Here is a 17,381-nt window from a genome sequence, read left to right on the forward strand (position 1 = left end):
TTTTGGAATCGGAGGTGTACAGTATATACCATACGCTCACTATGAGTTCTCCAATAACTGGCCTAGTAGTGAAAACAGCCGCAGCCTCATCCATCACTCGTCAGTCAATTACAGAATTGTCCTGATGACCAAAGGCAGCTGAGCTGCATCTCCTGACATCCTCCATATAGTATTATGGGCCCCACATAGTCCTCCATGCAGAATTATGGGACCCATATAGTCCTCCCTACAGTATTATTTATTTATTTTACTCACTTATATAGCACTATTAATTCCACAGCGCTTTACAGACATTATAGGAACTGTCCCCATGGGGTCTCACAATCTAAATTCCCTGTCAATATGTCTTTTGGGGTGTGGGAGGAAAGCAGAGTACCCGGAGTAAACCCACTGAAACACACGCAGAACATACAAACTTCTTGCAGAAGTTGGTTGTCCTTGGTTGGATTTGAACCGACAACCCCAGCTCTGCAAGGCTGCAATGCTAAACACTGAGCCACCATGATTATGACCCCATATGTTATGACCCCAATGGCAGAGGGTCTCAGAAATAATTACTAAGTCTGCAAACACAAAAAACCAGCTCATAGGGCAGTGGTAACTGAGCTGACCATATATCTAATCCTAGCACCACAAATAGCAGCAGCCGGGGAACGTGCCTACGTTGGTTCTAGACGTCTCGCGCCAGCCGGAGAACTAACTAACCCTAGAAGGGAAAAGAAAGACCTTTCTTGCCTCCAGAGAAAAGACCCCAAAAGTTGGATACAAGCCCCCAACAAATAATAACGGTGAGGTAAGAGGAAAAGACAAACGTAAGAATGAGCTAGGTATTTAGCAAAGAGAGGCCCACTAGCTAATAGCAGAATATAGTAAGATGACTTATATGGTCAGCAAAAACCCTATCAAAATATCCACGCTGGATATTCAAGAACCCCCGAACCGTCTAACGGCCCGGGGGGAGAACACCAGCCCCCTAGAGCTTCCAGCAAGATCAGGAATCACATTTAGTACAAGCTGGACAAAAATGAGAGCAAGCAAATAACCAAAAAACAAAGAAGCAGGACTTAGCTTAATATTGCATGAACCCGGACCAGCAGACAGGAGCAAACAGAAAGGATCTGATTACAACGATGCCAGGCACTGGACTAAGGATCCAGGAAGCTTATATAGCAACACCCCTGGACTAACGACCCAGGTGGGTGCCAAACTGAGGAAAGGCAATCCCAGAGTCATATCACTAGTAACCACAAGAGGGAGCCAAAAAGTCTAATTCACAACAGTACCCCCCCCCTTAAGGAGGGGTCACCGAACCCTCACCAAGACCACCAGGGCGATCAGGATGAGCAGCGTGAAAGGCACAAACTAAATTGGCCGCATGCACATCAGAGGCAACCACCCAGGAATTATCCTCCTGACCATAGCCCTTCCACTTGACCAGATACTGAAGCCTCCGTCTGGAGAGACGAGAATCCAAGATCTTCTCCACCACGTACTCCAACTCGCCCTCAACCAACACCGGAGCAGGAGGCTCAACAGAAGGAACCACAGGTACAACGTACCGCCGCAACAAAGACCTATGGAACACGTTGTGAATGGCAAACGACACCGGAAGATCCAAGCGAAAGGACACAGGATTAAGGATTTCCAATATTTTGTAAGGACCGATGAAGCGAGGCTTAAATTTAGGAGAGGAGACCTTCATAGGAACAAATCGAGAAGACAGCCATACCAAATCCCCAACACGAAGTCGGGGACCCACACCGCGGCGGCGGTTGGCAAAACGCTGAGCCTTCTCCTGTGACAACTTTAAGTTGTCCACCACATGATTCCAGATCTGCTGCAACCTATCCACCACAGAATCTACCCCAGGACAGTCAGAAGGCTCCACATGTCCCGAGGAAAAACGAGGGTGGAAACCAGAGTTGCAGAAAAATGGCGAAACCAAAGTAGCGGAACTAGCCCGATTATTAAGGGCAAACTCAGCCAACGGCAAGAAAGTCACCCAATCATCCTGATCTGCCGAAACAAAACACCTCAAATAAGCCTCCAGAGTCTGATTAGTTCGCTCCGTTTGTCCATTAGTCTGAGGATGAAAGGCAGACGAAAACGACAAATCAATGCCCATCCTAGCACAAAAGGATCGCCAGAACCTGGAAACAAACTGGGATCCTCTGTCAGACACAATATTCTCAGGAATGCCGTGTAAACGAACCACATTCTGAAAGAACACAGGAACCAGATCGGAAGAGGAAGGCAGCTTAGGCAAAGGCACCAAATGGACCATTTTAGAAAAGCGATCACATACCACCCAGATGACAGACATGCCCTGAGACACCGGGAGATCTGAAATGAAATCCATGGAAATGTGTGTCCAAGGCCTCTTCGGGACAGGCAAGGGCAAGAGCAACCCGCTGGCACGAGAACAGCAAGGCTTAGCTCGAGCACAAGTCCCACAGGACTGCACAAATGACCGCACATCCCGTGACAAGGAAGGCCACCAAAAGGACCTAGCCACCAGATCTCTGGTGCCAAAAATTCCCGGATGCCCTGCCAACACCGAGGAATGAACCTCGGAAATGACTCTGCTAGTCCACTTATCAGGAACAAACAGTCTGTCAGGTGGACAAGAGTCAGGTCTACCAGCCTGAAATCTCTGCAAAACACGTCGCAAATCAGGAGAAATGGCCGACAAGATAACTCCCTCTTTAAGAATACCAACTGGTTCTGCGACTCCAGGAGAGTCAGGCACAAAGCTCCTTGAAAGAGCATCAGCTTTCACATTCTTTGAACCTGGTAAATACGAGACCACAAAGTCAAAACGGGAGAAAAACAATGACCAGCGGGCCTGTCTAGGATTCAGGCGTTTAGCAGACTCGAGATACATCAAATTTTTGTGATCAGTCAAGACCACCACACGATGCTTAGCACCCTCGAGCCAATGACGCCACTCCTCAAATGCCCACTTCATGGCCAACAACTCCCGATTGCCAACATCATAATTCTGCTCAGCAGGCGAAAACTTCCTAGAGAAGAAAGCACATGGTCTCATTACCGAGCAACCAGGGCCTCTCTGCGACAAAACGGCCCCTGCCCCAATCTCAGAAGCGTCCACTTCGACCTGAAAGGGAAGTGAGACATCAGGCTGGCACAAAACAGGCGCCGAAGTAAACCGGCGCTTCAACTCTTGGAACGCCTCCACGGCTGCAGGAGCCCAGTTAGCAACATCAGAACCTTTCTTGGTCATATCCGTCAAAGGTTTAACAACGCTAGAGAAATTAGCGATAAAACGACGGTAGAAGTTAGCAAAACCCAAGAACTTCTGAAGACTCTTAACTGACGTGGGTTGAGTCCAATCATGAATAGCTCGGACCTTGACTGGGTCCATCTCCACAGCAGAAGGGGAAAAAATAAACCCCAAAAAGGGAACCTTCTGTACTCCAAAGAGACACTTTGAGCCCTTAACAAACAAAGCATTCTCACGCAAAACCTGAAACACCATCCTGACCTGCTCCACATGTGAGTCCCAATCCTCAGAGAAAACCAGAATATCATCCAGATAAATAATCATAAATTTATCCAGATACTTCCGGAAAATATCATGCATAAAGGACTGAAACACTGAGGGAGCATTAGAGAGCCCAAAAGGCATCACCAAGTACTCAAAATGACCTTCGGGCGTATTAAATGCAGTCTTCCATTCATCTCCTTGCTTAATGCGCACAAGGTTGTACGCACCACGAAGATCTATCTTGGTGAACCACTTGGCACCTTTAATCCAGGCAAACAAGTCCGACAACAGAGGCAAAGGATACTGAAATTTAACAGTGATTTTATTCAGAAGCCGATAGTCAATACAAGGTCTCAAAGATCCGTCCTTCTTGGCCACAAAAAAGAATCCCGCACCAAGAGGGGAAGAGGATGGACGGATATGCCCCTTCTCCAGAGACTCCTTGATATACGAACGCATTGCAGCATGCTCAGGTACAGACAGATTAAATAGTCTTCCCTTAGGAAATTTACTACCTGGAATCAAATCTATGGCGCAGTCACAGTCCCTATGAGGAGGCAGAGCACTGGACCTGGACTCGCTGAATACATCCTGATAATCAGACAAATACTCAGGAACTTCCGAAGGAGTAGAGGAAGCAATAGACACCGGCGGAGAATCAGCATGAATTCCCTGACAGCCCCAACTTGACACAGACTTTGCCTTCCAATCCAAGACTGGATTGTGGGTCTGTAACCATGGCAGACCCAAAACGACCAAATCATGCATTTTATGCAGAACAAGAAAACGAATCACCTCCCGATGTTCAGGAGTCATGCACATGGTTACCTGCGTCCAAAACTGTGGTTTATTTTCCGCCAATGGCGTAGCATCAATACCTCTAAGAGGAATAGGATTTACCAACGGTTCAAGAACAAAACCACAACGCTTGGCAAATGACAGATCCATAAGACTCAGGGCAGCGCCTGAATCCACAAACGCCATAACAGGGTAAGAAGACAATGAGCAAATTAAAGTCACAGACAAAATAAATTTAGGTTGCAAATTACCAATGGCGACAGGACTAACAACCCTTGTTAGGCGTTTAGAGCATGCTGATATAACATGTGTAGAATCACCACAGTAAAAACACAACCCATTCTGACGTCTATGATTTTTCCGCTCATTTCTAGTCTGAATACTATCACATTGCATTAAATCAGGTGTTTGTTCAGACAACACCACCAAAGGATTAGCGGTTTTGCGCTCCCGCACACGCCGGTCAATTTGAATAGCCAGCGCCATGGAATCATTCAGACTTGTAGGAATGGAGAAACCCACCATCACATTCTTAATGGCTTCAGAAAGGCCATTTCTGAAATTTGCGGCCAGAGCACACTCATTCCATTGAGTAAGCACGGACCATTTCCGAAATTTTTGGCAATACACTTCAGCTTCATCCTGGCCCTGAGAAATAGCCAGCAAGGCTTTTTCTGCCTGAACTTCAAGATTGGGTTCCTCGTAAAGCAATCCGAGCGCCAGAAAAAACGCATCAATATTTGCCAATGCCGGATCTCCTGGCGCTAGCGAGAAAGCCCAATCCTGAGGGTCGCCCCGTAAAAAAAGAGATAACAATTTTAACTTGCTGAGCTGAATCTCCAGATGAACGGGGTCTCAGAGATAGAAACAATTTACAATTATTCCTGAAATTCCTAAACTTAAATCGGTCTCCAGAAAACAGTTTAGGAATAGGTATTTTAGGTTCAGACATTGGACTATTGGTAACAAAATCTTGTATGCCCTGCACACGAGCAGCAAGCTGGTCCACACTTGTAATCAAGGTCTGGACATTCATGTCTGTAGCAAGCACAAGCCACTCAGAGGTAAAGGGGAGGAAGAAAGAGAGGAAAAAAAAAAAAAACTCAGAATTTCCTTTCTTATTATCCCACTTCTGCAATACATTAAACATTCAATGTTGGCCTGGCATACTGTTATGACCCCAATGGCAGAGGGTCTCAGAAATAATTACTAAGTCTGCAAACACAAAAAAACCAGCTCATAGGGCAGTGGTAACTGAGCTGACCATATATCTAATCCTAGCACCACAAATAGCAGCAGCCGGGGAACGTGCCTACGTTGGTTCTAGACGTCTCGCGCCAGCCGGAGAACTAACTAACCCTAGAAGGGAAAAGAAAGACCTTTCTTGCCTCCAGAGAAAAGACCCCAAAAGTTGGATACAAGCCCCCAACAAATAATAACGGTGAGGTAAGAGGAAAAGACAAACGTAAGAATGAGCTAGGTATTTAGCAAAGAGAGGCCCACTAGCTAATAGCAGAATATAGTAAGATGACTTATATGGTCAGCAAAAACCCTATCAAAATATCCACGCTGGATATTCAAGAACCCCCGAACCGTCTAACGGCCCGGGGGGAGAACACCACCCCCTAGAGCTTCCAGCAAGATCAGGAATCACATTTAGTACAAGCTGGACAAAAATGAGAGCAAGCAAATAACCAAAAAACAAAGAAGCAGGACTTAGCTTAATATTGCACGAACCCGGACCAGCAGACAGGAGCAAACAGAAAGGATCTGATTACAACGATGCCAGGCACTGGACTAAGGATCCAGGAAGCTTATATAGCAACACCCCTGGACTAACGACCCAGGTGGGTGCCAAACTGGGGAAAGACAATCCCAGAGTCATATCACTAGTAACCACAAGAGGGAGCCAAAAAGTCTAATTCACAACACCCATATAGTCCTTCATACAGTATTATTGGCCCCACATAGTCCTCCATGCATTATTATGGGTCCTATATAGTCCTCCATACGGTATTATGGTCCCCATACAGTTCTCCATATATTATTGCGGGTCTCATTTAGTCTTCCATACAGTGTTATGGGCTATATATAGCCTTCCTTACAGTTTTATAGGCCATATATAGTCTTCCATTCAGTATTATGGTCCCCTCCCCATATGGTCCTCCATACAGTATAATGGACCCTACATTTAAAATAAGTAAATACTCACCTCTCCCAGTTCCCCTGCTGCTCTGGTCTCTGCAGCACATCTTCTGACCCTCTGAAATGCTCAGCACAGAGAGCGCACTGTAGTGACATCATCGCGCCCTCGGCGCTGAGACGTCACAGAGCTCAGACGCCGAGGGGGAATGACGGGAGAGGGAGCATCAACTGATGGCTCCCTCTCCCATCACTAGTTTCAACTGTATCGGAATCCAGAATGCTGATAAGGTTGAAAGTACGATGCCGGGTGGTGCCCCATAGTGACTGAGTAGTCTTCCGCCATTGGCAGTACCCTACTGCTGTGCCATCATTACCGAACACTTCCAACATGGCAGTACCAGACAGCAAAGACCACCGGCAACCAGGTAAGCATTGGAATTGAACATGCAGGTGATTGGTGGGGGGAACATGATTCCTTTTTGTTATTTTAAAAGGAAATTAAGTCCATTTAAGCTTAGAAAGCCCAGTAACAATCATTTTATTTTAATTTCAGAAATCAATAGTACATGTGAAAATAAGTAATTTTATAATAATCTTATCAGAGAAATCTGCTTTTTCCCCTCCTGGACCAATCGTTCATTTTTACTTCAAGAAAGAATTTCCCATTATTGATATAAGAGATGACAATTGGTGCGTGTAAGATTCTATGAAGAGGGGGAGGAGCTAGAGGAACACACAGATATTCTCCTGAAACGGCAGGTAGACTTTAAGTTAAATTAAATATTGTATTGAATTTATAAATTTTGAATGACACAAGAAAATGCCAGGTTACTATTGTAGTCCGTATAGCACTAATGAAAACATATATACTGTATATTCAATGTCCACATCTTCTTTCGTATACACCGTGTGCCGCTGCACTTTTAGTTTGTATACTATTGCAATCACACCATTTTGCACCTGTCCATATTTGACTCATTTCATCAGGAGGTGCTAGTTTTTTGTTGCACATATTGGAGGTAGTGACCGCCTCCATATTAGACTGATTGCTCCTCCCATCTGTCCAGTTAGGACTGGATCCTACCTGCCCTTTATATTTGTAGGCAATGGCCAAGGGGAAAGAAAGTTTAAAGGTAATAATATGTGTTCCCTTGCCCTGGCTGATGGGATCACGCAAATTGATCAATTTGTGGTCTAAATCCCCTTATTCTATAAGTATAGTCTATATGACAGTAATACAGTTCAAAATTGATATTTTCAGTTTCCAGATATACCGCGTATTCCCTTGAAATAGTATCTTCACATATGTTCATCTTTCTCATCCTCATGGACATTGCTATAAGGGTTGCAGTGCAGAAAAAGGCCCCTCTTCTGCAAAAGACCAGTATTATATGTAATAGGGGAGGACACTGTTATGCATAAAAAAGCCTTTCTTCCACAAAAGACCAGTATTATATGTAATAGGGGAGGACACTGTTGTACTGTTATTCTGCAGATTGGCACAGTTTAATAAGGGAGTCCATCGCTTGCATGTCTATGACCTGTTCTTTATGTTCAAGATGTTTTTCTGCTCCTAAAATTTGACACATAGATCCCATGGCAGATACAAGTCATGACTGAAGAACCCTTGTCCCACAATCTTCATCTACACAACAGGTTGAACAAACACTAGGGCTGTAGTTTACTTTTCCATTATTCCGGAGAGTGTTTGATGCCCTCCAGAAGGTTAATGACCAGGATTATCTATTTTCACAATGCTCTGTGGTCACACAAGAGCATTAATCCCACCGCATGTGTTTGGTGTTGGAGGTGATGACACCTCTAACATACAGACAATCAGATATCACTCTGTTGGGTTTTTTTCTTACATACAATGCACTTTTGACCCTTACACCCTATAAACCGTCAACAAATTCCAATGACCCCCACTTTCAAATAAATACAGTAGAGAGGAATAATAAATTTAAAAGTTAATGAATGACCTAAAGGGCAACGGCGGGCTACCTGATCTGTTTTTCCTCCGATGGATCTGAGAGTTGACTTTGCTGTTTGAAAGCTAAAACCTCTGAAAATAAACATCGTCTTTCACACGGTTCTGTTAATTAAAGTCACGGTTGATTGATGTATAGGACAGAAACTGCAGATCGCTGAAATACCTATAGGGAAAGGTTTTAACCTTCCTAAAAATCACAAACACTACTGGATGGCGAAACCATTACAGGTCCCACAGGGGTTGTCGCAGAGCATTATCATAGCGGCCAGATGGCAAGGGCATACAAACCATAGAGGCAAAGCTATTGGTGATGCTCTGGTGGCAGTCATACCCGACCCTGGTGCCCAAAGAGATCTAAAGACTTTTGCAACATTGGAAAACTGTAGTAGCATTAATGGCCAATGTACCTGAAGTGAATGTTGGCCAACAGCCATCCATTTCCATCCACCGATACACATAAACATTTAGCATGGGCAATCATTCGTGTGACCTCTATCGGGAGAGTGGAGTAAGACTCATCTGGTAGAACCTTATCTAAGTGCCCAATCCTTGTCTTCCCAACATAATCTGATGGGGAGTGTTGGGAAGCCCATATGCACATTAGGTCTTTGGCCAATCCTCGTGAAATTGGCAGATTGGCTTACTTTTATGTGTTCGGTGGGCTACAGGTTATGCCTCTGAAGGAACTCATCTGATTTTTATGATTCCCTTGGTGAGTGGGGGCAAAAACCTTGTTGGACATGTCCACTTGTAGGTTAAGCCTCCTATACACTTTAGACTAACATTGATATGCTGTAAATGGGTTTGGCCAATAGTCCAATGTTTATGGGGGCCCCCAACAGATGATGTTGAGGGAGGAAGATGTGGCATGTCTGGTTATTTTTTTGAACTGCAATGTCCTACATGAACACCCGAGCCTTACACTATGGCTGGTCCAAATAACTAAAGCAATTGTTACCATCCACCTCTTGTGTCTCCCCTTTTCCTCATAGATTGTAAGCTTGCGAGCAGCAGGGCCCTCATTCCTCCTGGTATCTGTTTTGAACTGTGATTTCTGTTATGCTGTAATGTCTGTTGTCTGTATAAGTCCCCTCTATAAGTTGTAAAGCGCTGCGGAATATGTTGGCGCTATATAAATAAAATTATTATTATTATTATTATTATTATGTCCTTGGTGAAATAAGCTGCCACCAGAGCTGTCTGGCATTAGCTCTCATAAAAAAACTACATTAGCGTTCGGTGGAGTGAAAGACCGTTTTTGTAGGAGAGTAGGCCCAAGATTGTTGCTGGCCAAGCAATTGGCCGAACAATCGTTTAACTGACAGGTATCTTAATTGTTTGGGGGTCTTTAATCATGATGAGACCCTTCATAAAGATGTTGCCATGCTGCAATGGAAACTGATGTAGCAGAGTAAGTCACCATGAGGGCACCAAGATTTCATGCCATCAGTGGTTAGGATTGCAGTGGTGTCAAGAAGCTGCTGAAAAGGGGCCTATTTTTTAATGTAGTTATTATAGTGTTGTTGTTTTTTTAAACAAATTTATTGAAATTCTCTGAAAGTCAGAACATAAAATGTACAAATATTACAAGCAGACATAGATTTGTGCCAAAATTGTCATCATTTTCTAGCCTTAGTAATAATAAATCTGTCTAAAAGTTGCAGACACTGGCTATTTGATAAAAGCCACATGCGCTTCTCTCTAAACTTTTCAAAACTGAAACTTTTCTAGAAGAGATTCCAAAAATTTAACATTGAGATATTTTGGGGGCTCTGTTATTCCAAAACTGATACAATTAAAAGAATAAATGCGGGATATCTTCTTACAATCCACCATGAATTATGACATTCTACAAATAAATGGAGATCCAACTTTTTAGACAATTGCTACTCCACTTTTTGGATTAACATTACTAAACTTATCCATGTCTCTCCCAAAATAAAAAATCTTAATATTCCTAATTTCCTTGGTGGGAAATGTCTGTGCTCCGGAGCTTCTTATCTGCGTAACTTCATTATCTCTACATGTTATGTACTGCTGGTAATTGAACTGTCTTTGTTTTGGGCTCCCATGTGTATCTCATTTATGGTCTATTATCTACTATCTCAAATTACTTTTTTTTTTTCAACCAAATCTTAGTTAAGACATAGCTCCGGACGTATCTATTATGGAGCTGTCATCTTACAATGAGTCCACATTAATAGGAAATGAGGGTCCCATTGTGTAGTGATAGCAGCGCCCGGATAAACTACATTTACTTGAACAGAAGCTGTTTGTGTAACAAGCAAATAACCGGGGAACAAAGAACATGACCTCAAAGCCATAGAAAAGGCTTAATCCCCTTCTTCAAGTGGAACCATGGGCCGTAGGTCCTCAGCTCCTACAGGTAATTGCATTTACTCCTTAACCTGCCTTGTGGTCTGGTTTATAGAGACAGGTGCAAACTAAAGACTGCTATCTGATACCCACATGCCCAAATAAGACATATGGACACGGTTTTCCTGATGGGGCCACCCTTTAAATGATGATGGTTAGACTCATAAGGAAAACCTCATCTATAGTGTCAATCAGGGCATGTAGACATTCTAGAGAAAGTGTTATGGACCTACTTGGTGAGGTGGACTCTCATAAGTCTGCGTGAGCAGCACAGACAGAAGGTGATGATGCAGCAGAGCAGGAATTTTTGGACAACCTATGGATCAACCAGGGCCAGGACAGGAGGGTATGCAGGACTGAAGAGATATAAGCAGAGCATATAGCACAGATGAAGCAGAGCCAGATGTATGGACCCACACATGAATTGAAACAGTATAGTAAACTGGAATTTTGCTGCATGGCAATGGTTAATTAAAGGAATAACAGAGAAGTAAATTCAGTCTGGTATCATCCAGCAGAGCTATAGTGAACCTAAGGTTTAACAAAGAAGTAAATGCAATCTGGTAGGGAAGAGCTTAATAGCTAAGATGTATGTAAACTGGGAATTGTAGAAAGAAAATGGTTAACCGCAGGACAGCATTGAAGTATAGGCACACTGGAGACTCACTTGAAGAGATGCGTTACATTGATTGCAGAGGCTAGGAGTTGGTAACTTGCTTGCTGGGACAACACCCAGTAAGCTAGTCTGAGCTTCGAAATAATGCTGGTTGTAGCATGGAAGACAGAAGTAGAAGAGGAGATGCTGGTCACCTTGCTGGAGGTGACCTGAGCAAAGAGAAGTAGCAAACTTGAAGCAACGGTGGACAATGCTACATAATACCCAGGCATCTGACCTCTGCTTGAGGAGGCCTTAAAATCCATCCCTAGCATGATGTTGTCAGAACATTTTGCTGGATTGCCTGAGAAACCAGCTTTAGACTACTGCAAAGGGAGGAAGCCGTAGGAGAGGGAGCAAGGTCCCGTGCTGAATCCGAGACAGTTGAGTAATAGGACAAATCCCAGCTCAGGATTTCCCTCTTTAAGAATGTAAACTATAAGATTAACTCCTGTTTGGACCTTAAACCATCCAATGACAGACCTTAATCTGAATATCCATCATGTAATCTTACATTTCACATGCACAAGCTACTGGAATGAAAGTATCTAGTTGCTACGTCTGTCAAAATTGGGTTGGGCATGGTGGCATAAGTTGATTGACCATGAGCAACATTTATGATGATGGTGTATGTGCAGCGCCCCCACTGCCGCAGGGCCGAGGGGTACCCGGTACCGGGCCTCTGAGTCTCTGCTCTGGGGTTGTCACGGTGGCTAGACCCGGTCCGTGACCCTGCTGAGGGGCGCCCAATGAAAGGTGTGGATGGTGGTGGTAGTGCGGTGCAGTAAATAACGAGGACACCAGGTTGCAGTCTCTTTACCTCTTTACTGAAGGCTTCAGGGTCCTCAATCCGGAATACGGTTAACTGGGCTGCGCAAGCCTGGTCGGTCCGATGGCACATCCAGAGTTCCCTTTGCAGGTGGAAATCTGTGCCTACCCTCTAGCGCTTGTGTGTTGTAGTCCTTCCCTGCTGAGCACCACGGGATAGTCCTCACAACTGTTGTGTCTGTTTCTCGTGTTCCCTCACAACTCGATTCTGATGTTCTTCCACGTCCCCCAGGTCTTATGGTTAGGACACACCCGTATGACGGGGAGGCTCGGAGCTCTTCCGGGACTCTAGTGTCGCCCCACTCCTGTTGTTACCCCCCTGTGTCTTCCTAGGTCAATTGGGTGAGACAGCCCGCCTATAACTGACTGTCCTGCCGTAGGTTTGAAGTTTGGCTTGGAGCTCTATACTTCCTCGGCGTTCCGGCCACCGGTTATGCGCCTCAATAGGATGTTGCCTCGTCTTACAGCACGACTCCTACTGGTATTCTCCTTGTTGCGTTGATCTCGTTTCTCACTCAGCACAATAAACCTCGCTTCTTGTCCTTTCTTGGGGTACCGCCGCTATATCGTGCAGGCGCGGTCCCATAACGTTCTCTCTGTTCGCTAGGCCTCTGTCAGGATCCCACCCCTGACAGGGACCCCTCCGAATCTTCCCCCACAACACCCTCTGCCACAAGGTGTTGCCTGGTTCCAACCCAGTCAGCTTTCTCTTCTAACTTCCTGCCTAACCCCCAGTTTTACCAGATTGTGAGGAGTGGCCTAATAAATAGAACCCTTAGCTCCACCTGGAGGCCAGACTGTGAAATGCATTGGTGTCTGTGATACCTGGTCAGATGAACTCCTTCAGTGCCATCAGACGTACCATAGCCCCCCTTAGCGGCGGAGCACCAGTACTGCAACGACCAGGACTCTGGGGCGCTGCACTCCCCCCTGGTTAAATCCAGTACTCCTGGACTGGGAAGAAAACAACAATACATGTCAGCAAAAAGACATACAATTTTGAAAATGCAAGTACTAGTAAACTTTTTAACAGAGCTTCCCTTTATGGGAGGTGAGGACACTTGAACGTTACAAACATGGTTAAATACTTTGAATAACATACTATAAATACTTTTCTTACCCAACCGGGTATTCTACTAAGTGCAAAATCTTTGAACAATAATTTAACATTGCCTTTAAGGACGTACTCGCTGGATCCACTAAAGACCTTCTTATAACACATTATAAGGCTAAACAACTTTTATGCATTCTCCTTCTTTAAATTTGCAGGACCGCCTGTCCTAACTGCTCCAGACCTACTGCCTCTCCTTTCTGTTACAGGACCGCCCCTTTCCGCCCGGGCCTACTGTCTTTCTACTACTATACACAGTATAGAACATATCATCCATCTTTCAGTTCGGATTACTGAGCCATCTCTGTATGGCTCCTAAGAGGACTCACCACTAACCCCTACGGGTTCACTTCCTGTCCTCATTTTCTAGCACATTATTAAACATTTTCTATTAAATACAACATTAAACTTCCTTTATTACTTTCTTACTGACTTGTATGCAGGACGCTATGTCTACCCCTACGGGTCTGCTGCATCTTTCTTCTAGCTTTCACCTTTACAGGACTTTATTTCAGAGCACATTACCAACATTTCTTACAATCAACTAGTTAGTTACATTTAACTTCTTCTTTCAAGACATTATTGCCATTTAACCATCTTAAGGCAACACTGTTCATAAGTGCAATATGTGAACATTCCCTTTAAGAGGGAACCAAGTCTCTATGAGGTAGTGCAACTCCTCAAGCTGCAAGTCTGTTCGCAGTAAGGACTCCGATGCTGGTTCTGCGACCAGTGTCTTCGCAAAGAGTCCTTTCTTTATGTAAAACCAGTAGAGAGCACCTTTAAGAAGGTGCAAACTATTTACAACATCAGTTTTTGAATCATTCACCGTCCATGATTCGGCAGCCTCTTGATAACGGAGGCAACAAGTAGAAAACAAACAAAAGGCAATAGTGATCCCGGGTAAACAAAGGGATCCCTTTAAGAGTTACCCTGAACGGGTTTTAGCAGCAAAACAGCATAGAAACAATGAACTATTTACATTCTATAAAGCATTTTTGCTTACTTAGTCTTCTTGTGGTGCAGGGGGTGGTCTCCTTCCAGGCCTCACCCGGCCAACGGGTCGCGTTGGTGCAGCAAGGGCCGGTCCTGGCTCCAGCAACGACAGGATCCCTCTGCAGGACGCCCTCCTTACTCATGGGCAAGCGCAACCCAGGGGCACACGGTGAGCCCGGACTTCCGGATGTTCCACGGAGACAGGTTCCATCGCCTTCTCTGCAGGGGGCTCGTCCTCAGATGTCCCGGTATCGGCCTGGAGTGCGACACACCGCTGGACGCCCGGAGCTATCCAGCCGACCTCCCTCCTCCACCGGGTGTAGGTCACCGCGTCGCCAGGCTCCAGGTCGGAATCGTACCTTCCCCCGCAGGGCTCCACTTCTTCCCGATCAACACGGACCTGTAGTGGCTCCCCGATCTCCTGGATAACTCCCCTTCCCTTCCGGGAGTTGAAGGACACCACAACACCCCAGTGTGACGGTGGAGTCTCCGCGACGCTTGTTAGATCGACCTGGGCCGCGGATTGGGGCCTGTTCTGCCACTCTGTCATCAGGCGCTGCAGGTGTTCCGCCTCCGGCAGGATCCTCAGGCCCTGTGCCTGCAGCTCACACTCCGCCGCAGTCGGGATGAGAGAAGCCGGGGACACCGGAGACAGGCGGACCTCCGTAGGTTGGCCCAGCCGAGCGATCACACGGGCGTCGGCCTCCAGGCGGTAGGCTATCTGCCGGGCCTCGGCTGCAGCCACACACTCCTCGGACGGCGGCCAGGGGGGTCGGCCCATCGGTAGCTCCGCAAGGGTCAGTTCCCGCAACGATGGCGTGTCCGGGGCTGTGTCGGGTTGTGCAGCCTCTCGCTGAGTCGGGTCATTCCCACGCGGTGCTCCCGGCGTCGCCATCTTCGCTTCCTCTCCAGTGTCCTCTTCCCACGGTCTCTTTCGTGGGCGGCCCTGTCTCCATGGTCTCCATCCTCCAAAGAGAATAAGGAGGCGGACCTCGGCTGCTGACGGGCACGTCCTCAGGACGCAGAAATATTTAGACTGGGCGGCCATTGTCTTTCGCGCTCTCCAGCTTGTCTACGCCCACGCCACGCCCCTCTTCTTCTGCGCTCTCCTCAGCGCTGTAATGGCAGATTTTGGCGGCAAGTGGCGCGGCACAGTCTTTACAATAAGTCACAGTCCAAGTATAATAAATCACAGTTCCACACACAGTTGTGTTGCACACATGACCTGATTCTTCAGGCTTAAGTAGATCCTGTTCGTGATGCCAAAATTGCAGCGCCCCCACTGCCGCAGGGCCGAGGGGTACCCGGTACCGGGCCTCTGAGTCTCTGCTCTGGGGTTGTCACGGTGGCTAGACCCGGTCCGTGACCCTGCTGAGGGGCGCCCAATGAAAGGTGTGGATGGTGGTGGTAGTGCGGTGCAGTAAATAACGAGGACACCAGGTTGCAGTCTCTTTACCTCTTTACTGAAGGCTTCAGGGTCCTCAATCCGGAATACGGTTAACTGGGCTGCGCAAGCCTGGTCGGTCCGATGGCACATCCAGAGTTCCCTTTGCAGGTGGAAATCTGTGCCTACCCTCTAGCGCTTGTGTGTTGTAGTCCTTCCCTGCTGAGCACCACGGGATAGTCCTCACAACTGTTGTGTCTGTTTCTCGTGTTCCCTCACAACTCGATTCTGATGTTCTTCCACGTCCCCCAGGTCTTATGGTTAGGACGCACCCGTATGACGGGGAGGCTCGGAGCTCTTCCGGGACTCTAGCGTCGCCCCACTCCTGTTGTTACCCCCCTGTGTCTTCCTAGGTCAATTGGGTGAGACAGCCCGCCTATAACTGACTGTCCTGCCGTAGGTTTGAAGTTTGGCTTGGAGCTCTATACTTCCTCGGCGTTCCGGCCACCGGTTATGTGCCTCAATAGGATGTTGCCTCGTCTTACAGCACGACTCCTACTGGTATTCTCCTTGTTGCGTTGATCTCGTTTCTCACTCAGCACAATAAACCTCGCTTCTTGTCCTTTCTTGGGGTACCGCCGCTATATCGTGCAGGCGCGGTCCCGTAACGTTCTCTCTGTTCGCTAGGCCTCTGTCAGGATCCCACCCCTGACAGGGACCCCTCCGAATCTTCCCCCACAACACCCTCTGCCACAAGGTGTTGCCTGGTTCCAACCCAGTCAGCTTTCTCTTCTAACTTCCTGCCTAACCCCCAGTTTTACCAGATTGTGAGGAGTGGCCTAATAAATAGAACCCTTAGCTTCCCCTGGAGGCCAGACTGTGAAATGTATTGGTGTCTGTGATACCTGGTCAGATGAACTCCTTCAGTGCCATCAGACATACCATAGCCCCCCTTAGCGGCGGAGCAACAGTACTGCAACGACCAGGACTCTGGGGCGCTGCATATGCAGTGGTCATCTCTGATGATTCATGGGTTCAAAAGTACATTTTTAAATATAGCCTTCATTAAGGGAATTCTTCATCTAGATTTATTTTTCTTCTAGATTTAATTTTTTGATAAATCTGAATTTGTAAGTTAGAGACGAGAATGCATTGTCTGACCATTGCCAAGCTCTTTCTTAGCACGAGTGTTCATTTCTCTAATCTGTTCCTATATTAATGCTGAAGTTGTACATTTTATGCTATAAAAACATCATCTCTCATGGGGGGGTTCACTAGATATTATGGACCCAAAATCAACAACCCCTGACATTTCTTGTAACACCAAACTCAAGATGTAGCTGGCACTGAGGAGGTATGTGCTGAATTGCAGGTTCTTGAGAAGCTCGCATCCTTTGGAGACTAATGTTCATGCTATTACGAGATGCCAGGACCAACAAGTCACAAAGTGTCTCCATAGCTGAAATTCCAGGTTTTGGGCTCTTCCCCAAAAATTGGAAGTTAAAATAGACAACGGAAAATGTTATACAGCTAAAAGAGTCTTACATTTAGACCTATGAGGCTTGTACCAGTAAAGCGGACATTTTA

Source organism: Ranitomeya variabilis, chromosome 1 (assembly GCF_051348905.1).
Source record: "Ranitomeya variabilis isolate aRanVar5 chromosome 1, aRanVar5.hap1, whole genome shotgun sequence".
NCBI lineage: Eukaryota > Metazoa > Chordata > Amphibia > Anura > Dendrobatidae > Ranitomeya > Ranitomeya variabilis.